Source organism: Bidens hawaiensis, unplaced genomic scaffold (assembly GCF_021521415.1).
Source record: "Bidens hawaiensis isolate Kalapana, Puna unplaced genomic scaffold, B.hawaiensis_p1.1 tig00025714_1, whole genome shotgun sequence".
NCBI classification, from domain to species: Eukaryota; Viridiplantae; Streptophyta; class Magnoliopsida; order Asterales; family Asteraceae; genus Bidens; species Bidens hawaiensis.
In genome coordinates, this window is record NW_027494111.1 from 217,977 (window position 1) to 224,658 (window position 6,682).

A 6,682-nucleotide genomic window follows, 5' to 3' on the forward strand; every position below is an offset into this window, starting at 1 on the left:
ATTTCTAGTCTTATTTGGCCAACGATTAAACCGTTGGAACCACATTAGAGACTTGTCGGTAATTCGTGGATTATCTCTCGATAAAATCTATCAGTAAGTTCTTTATCTAGTCCGTGTTTCCAAACGTACTATAATCAACTTCTTGCCAAGCCAAGGCTACCACTTTTACCGAGAGATTTTTGGCGCATGTATGTCGCTAAATTAATGTCCTCTTTGAGTTTTTACTTTTTGTAGTGAAAGATCTTAAGATTCATTCAGTTTGGTGTGCTTTTTGACTTATTTTGACCCGACCCGTGTTTGATAAGATCCACTTTTACGCTAAACTCCACTTTTTTAGTTTATCCCCACACACAAAAATAAAATGGTTTGAGCAATCTCACGTATGGAAGGTTAAATCTATTTTTACTAAACGTTTAAGATATAATTGAAGAAGAAGTACTTGGCTTAGTAGCCAGTTTATTGATCACATAAGCATAATGGGAAGCATGCAACTGAAGTTGCAATTCTGGCTATACAATGTACACATAAACCCTCACACATACTACTAAAATACATAGGGTTTTAAGCCTTAGATATTGGAACCAATTTCTCGATTCGGATCTCCCCAATGGTGAGATCCTCGCACCCTGCCTTTGGCACCAATACCACCGTTGCATACTCGTCGTCTTGGGAATTTGTGTCATGGAACAACTCTGTTAGCCCAAGCCTAATACCACTCTTCATCGACGTTTTGTTCTCATCGCTGTGTGGAATCTGTGCAAAGCAACCCGCATATTCAGGGTCACAAGCCGTGGGTAGTTTACCACCTTCATTAACCTTGTCATTTACAAACACGTCGAACTTCACAAACTTGTTGCAATCAAACTTTATCCCCGTTATCACCAAAACTTCTTTCGCGGTTTTGTCCTTACCCTTATCAGGTCTTGGCACACGAACCTTTAGGATAGTGTTTAAACTCAATGGCTTAGGCACTTTATCCGCTATTGGCACCTCATCTGGGGGGATGCAACTTGGGAGTCTTTGCTACGTTTGACAGGTCCGCTGGTGCGCCAAGGGAAGACTACCTTGGAGTCATCGATGAAGTTGTATTTGAGTTTCTCTATGTTGACGGAGTCTCTATTATAAACGCGTACAAGCTCCTTGTTTTCGTCATAGAACACATATGATGCATCCAACCAATCTACCCATTCTGGCTCATCTGGTACCACATTACTTGGGCTCAAATCATTCCAGAGTTTCCACATACGGTCAACATTTGCATGGTGGCAATAAAACAAAGGGTCATAGCCCGCGGAGTAGAACCTACCCATGTCCTCATTGTTAGGTAGCGTACTATCGCCTACCCATACGTGTATTGCAGTGTGAGTACCAGCTTCCACGGATCCGATTGACTTGTCACCAAATTTATACTCATCATCTCCAGCTCCGTATCGCCCCCCAAAGAAAGCTAGTGGATCGCCTTCGGTTCTGACCAACTCTCGATACACTGTTGTAAGATTGCAAGCTTTCTGTTGCTCTTTTGATAGGTTCTTAGCTGGTTGATTAGGAGCCCAACTCAAATCCACTATTTCAAGGAGATGAGTAGACTCTCGGTGTTCATCATAAAGCGGGTTGGACTTTCCATCAATATCTTTGGGTTCAAAGATATCTGGGATTGTCATACCGGCTGGTTCGTCCCATTCCCAGTAGCGTAAGGCGAAAGTGGGATCGCCAATCAGGTTTCCGAGTATTCTTTCGTAGAAATAAAGGTACCAACGATGGAAAGGAAAGAAGAGCCATGAGTTATGGATTTGAATTTCCTTGCCGGCTTGAGTGTAAGCTCCATGGCAATAAGCACAATGGATTTTAGCTTGGCTAACAAAGCTATGCGGGTCATTATCGTCGAGTTCTCTCATGGCTTGGATGGCTCTTCTATAGTCGTCCACCTGTTTCTTCGTTCCTTTATGTGCTGGCCATCTCTTCTTCACCGTATGTTCCGTAGGAAACTTGAAATCTTTAATATTCTTCGTGAGCTTAGGCGGACAACATTCGGTAGGCCTTATTTTTTTTTCAGCTGGAAAACCTGTTGTCACTGTTTTGCATTTACCTTCCACCGTGATCTCAGGAGCTTTGATGGGTTTAGATATTGCCTCTGGCACGGAAGTGAGGTTTGCGGTGGTGTAGAGGCCGCCGAGCCCAACGAGCAAATTCCTCCGGTCTACATTGGGCATTACAAGCTTTTGGACTTCGGGTAGTATGAGTTGGTTGTGTTTGTGATCATCTTGTGTACCGTTGCATGAGACTTGGAACCCATGGGTTCGGTTGGTTCGAGTGTTGAAGGCTCTTTGGGAGATGGATTGAGTGTTTGAGGAAGGAAAGGGAGTGATTGTGGAGGTAAATGAAAGTAGTGAAGAAGACATGGTTAATTAACTTAGAAAAGAAAGAGGTGTGCCTTCAAACGTAAAACCTAACTCCTATTTATAATGGATTCATGTGTGAGAAATTGTGTTAAAAAATATATAAGGAAGACAATAGGGTAACACTTGTCATTTCCCCACATTTCATATTATAGATTCTTTGCTTTTTTTATTATATAAAATAAATCAACTAATATTAAAAAAAATCATTGGTCTTTTGTTAAGTAATTAGGAGATAATATTCTCCCTACAAAAGTGACATTTCGTTTTACTTAATAGAAAGTTTGTAGTGTAGTGCGAGCAAGTCCAATGTACCAAAACCACTACAAAGTACAAACGATAGTGTAAAAGTAATCTTCATTACATGTAGTCCTTGATCTTAATTAGCTTTCATCTTTACATCAACTAGATTATATATGAATGATTAGTGAACTAGTAATATATATAGTGTGCATTGCGACTGGTTGTTTCAAAAGTAAAAACGTAATTGCGACGATATATTCAAAACTAGTATCTCTCTCTCTCTCAACACTACCACACCACAACCAAACCCCACCATCACCACCATACCCTAACAACCACAAACCACTCCCATCGATCCACTATCCCCCTTTATTACACCTTGCAAGAACCCTAGAAATGGTCGGAATCGCACAATTTAGCCCAAAACACCTTGAAACGATGACAGAGGCCCAACTTTGGATTTTTTTACTTAGCATATCTGAACCTTGTGGTCGAGGATGATGACATGATGGAGTGTTTATAGTTGATTGATGCAATCAGTTTAGTGTTTAGAGGATGATGGTGCTTGTTTTCTTTGACGACATTGGTGAGGGATTGTGGTAGGTAGTAATGGTGATCAATGGCGAAGGACTCTTAGGGCGCCACCCCCTGCTTTTTTACGCGGTAGTGTAAATTTACCAGTTTTCGTTCGAAATTTTTTATACATAGTGTAAATTTTATCCGTTTTCGACCGAAATTTTATATACGTAGTGTAAAACTTAGCCGTTTTAGACCGAAATTTTTTATATCTAGTGTAAAACTTAGCCGTTTTCGCCCTAAATTTTTTATACGTAGTGTAAATTTAGCCATTTTCGATCGAAATTTTATATACGTAGTGTAAAATTTAGTCGTTTTCGCCCGACTTTTTTTATACGTAGTCTAAAATTAGCCGTTTTCGACCGAAATTTTATATACGTAGTATAAAATTTAGGCGTTATTTGCCAAAAATTTTTATACGTACAGTAAAATTTAGCCGTTTTCGCCCGAAATTTTCTATACGTAGTGTAAATTTAGCCGTTTTTGGCCGAAATTTTTTTATACATAGTGTAAAATTTAGCCGTTTTCGCCCGAAATCTTCTATACGTAGTGTAATTTCGTTTTCGGCCGAAAATTTAAGTCCGTCCCCTTTGTTTTTGTGAAATTTTGAGTTCGCCCTCCCCCCCCCCCCCCCCGGTGCCTTAGTCCAAGCTTCGCCACTGATGATGACCGGTTGTGGCGGTGGTAGTGTTTCTGACCAGCTTTGCGTTTTTTAAGGGTTTGGCCGGACTTGGTTGGAGAGAGAGAGAGAGAGAGGGATTTTGTTTTATTTTTTTAAGATTTTTTAGAGTGGATGAGGGGATACTAAATAGGGAAGGAGAAAAAAGACATGCATTATTATCACTAGTTAACAAGATAACTTAACAAGATTAGTGTTAAAAGGACATAACATGATAGGTATTTAAAACATAAATTATGCATTCTGTCATTTCTTTTTATTAAAGGGACAACCATTAAAAAACTTTAAATATTACGGACTAGCATTTATTTAGTATTTTTATTATATACTATGTAAGGTCATAAAGGAAATTACAACCTATTCTATTTAACCTTAAACTTGGATTTTGTCCACTTTTAGCATAAACTTTGTTTGAACTTTAGTCATGAAAATGCATAAGTTAACTTATATCATAATAAGATATAAATTGCTAAAGGTCTCTTTGCAAGCAGTCTTTTTTATTTATATGAATAGAGGTAAGTTATACTTACATTTTATCATTTCTCTTATTATTGAGTATAATTGTTATTGTTACTGTAATAAAATATAAATATTTTTCTTTTCGTTAATTTAACATTAATGGTCTTAAATACTACAACGTCGTAAATACAAAAGCTAGATGCTTGTACCTCACTATCGAATATGATATTCATCAGTGTAAAGGGCAGGATTCATAAGATCATTTGAAAGGTTTCAAAGTTGGTGGTCGCTGTATGACATCACGTCTCTTTTCCTTATCTATAAATCTAAAATTAACAAATTATATTAAAAATTATTTTTTTTTCTCTTTTTCAATTATATAATACATGTTTATAGCTTTATCATGATCTTTTCTCTTATCCACTTACAACCACTTTTAAAATATATTAAAAAAATTATAGGGTGAAACATGAACTATTCAAATATACATAGTAATCACTACATTTTCTATCTCCCTCACTCATAACACCTTAAACCACCTTTTACATTATAAAAACCATAATTATAAAATATGATAGATAGGATGTGAATGCTCTAATGTGACCATTGCTAAACTTGATGCATTTAAAATGACCTTTAGCCATTAGAGCCTAAGAACATTCTCATTCAACCTATCAAATTTTGTGAGAGAGGTTTTCATAATTTAAAGAGTGATTTAAGGTGTTGTGAGTGGAGGAGAGAAAAAATGAAATGATTTTTCAGTATATATGAAAAGTTCCTGTAGCACCTTATAAATTTTTTTAATGTTTATTGAAACTGGTTGTGAGTGAAGAAGAGAGAAAATATATTAAAAAATGTATAAAAACATATTATTTAAATGAAAAGAATAGATAAATTATAATGTTTTTAGTGTAATTTTAAATTTGAAGATAGAAGATTGGATATGAGAACATTCCCAATCCATTATCCAAATTATGTGAGGGGGTTCTCCATTTTTTAAAGATGGTTAAAAGTGATTGTGAGTGGTTGTGAGTGAATAAAAGAGAAGATGTAACGATCAAAGTATAAAAAAATATTATTTAATTAAAAATGAGAGAGAAAAGATGACGTTTTTAGTGTAATTATAGAAACGTCGATAGAGAATGGATTGGGAATGCTCTGAATACTCTAACAACTTCATCAATTTTCAACACTTAGGGCATGTTTAGGATTATGTTTAAAAAATGCTTATTGACTTATTAGTGTTTTCAAAAAGCTATTAAATTTAAATGTGTTTGACAATCACAAAGTTTTTTCTTGTTTTAGCTTTTTGAAAGGGTTAAAAACAGTTTTTACAAAAAGCCCTAAATCTTGGCTTTTTAAAATGGCTTTGTGAAAAAACCAATAAACATTTTTCAAACTCAATCCCAAACATGCTCTTAATACCCCATCACTGAGTGTGAACGAAACTAATAGAAAGTAGTGATGGTTGACCAATGTTGTAAAAGTAGGTCTACAAGGCCGAGTTCTCTCCGAGTACTCGCTACAAGGTATGGTGCCGAGGGGAGTTTCTTTAACTCCGCCTAGTTACTCAAAATTGTTCATGGGTGATCAACATCAGCCAGAAATACATCTACTCGGTTAACTTGGGTCTATTTTGACTTAAAAATACAACATAATTTAGTATTTAAAAATGTATTTCTCTTATTTATATTGATATTCACTTATTTTGTTATAAATATTAGTAAACTTATTATATTTGCAATATAAATATTACCCAAAAATTAATTTTCTTTATATTTATCATGTCCGAGTACTCCCCGAATACTCCGAGTACTTCCTCCAAGGGGGTCGGCTGCCTAGGGACCGCGTAGCGACTTTTGCAACATTGATGATGACATATAGTAAATTAAAACAAAACGAATAGTGCAGATGGTGCTTCTCGTATAGGGGTGTAAATGAGATGAGACAATCAAGAACTAATTGAGTCTGCCTCGTTAAAGTGTAGATATTTTTCATCAAAATAGGAAAATGATGTAGTGGAAATGGTTTTTAAAAAGAGAGAAAGAGTGATAATATATTGTGAGGATCTTAGGAGAATTTTTTGAAATTTAAAACTTTAAGAATTATTTTGGGCCATAAAATAAAACCTCTTAAAAATAACTAAAAAAATTATAAGACGAAAAAAAACAAAAAATTTAAAAAAGTAAAAAAACTTAATTTTTTTATTTTTCATCATGGCTTTATAAAAAAACTAATTATATATACACACACAGAAATATATATATATATATATATATATATATATATTAATATAATCTCGATTTACATAATTCCTATATATACATTA

The 6,682-nt window shown here is 35.2% G+C and overlaps 1 pseudogene; it reads right to left on the reverse strand.

The window, feature by feature from the left end:
- Positions 1-561: 561 nt before the first annotated feature.
- LOC143572089 (polyphenol oxidase I, chloroplastic pseudogene) lies at positions 562-2,399 on the reverse strand (annotated as a pseudogene).
- Between the last annotated feature and the right edge of the window lie 4,283 nt (positions 2,400-6,682).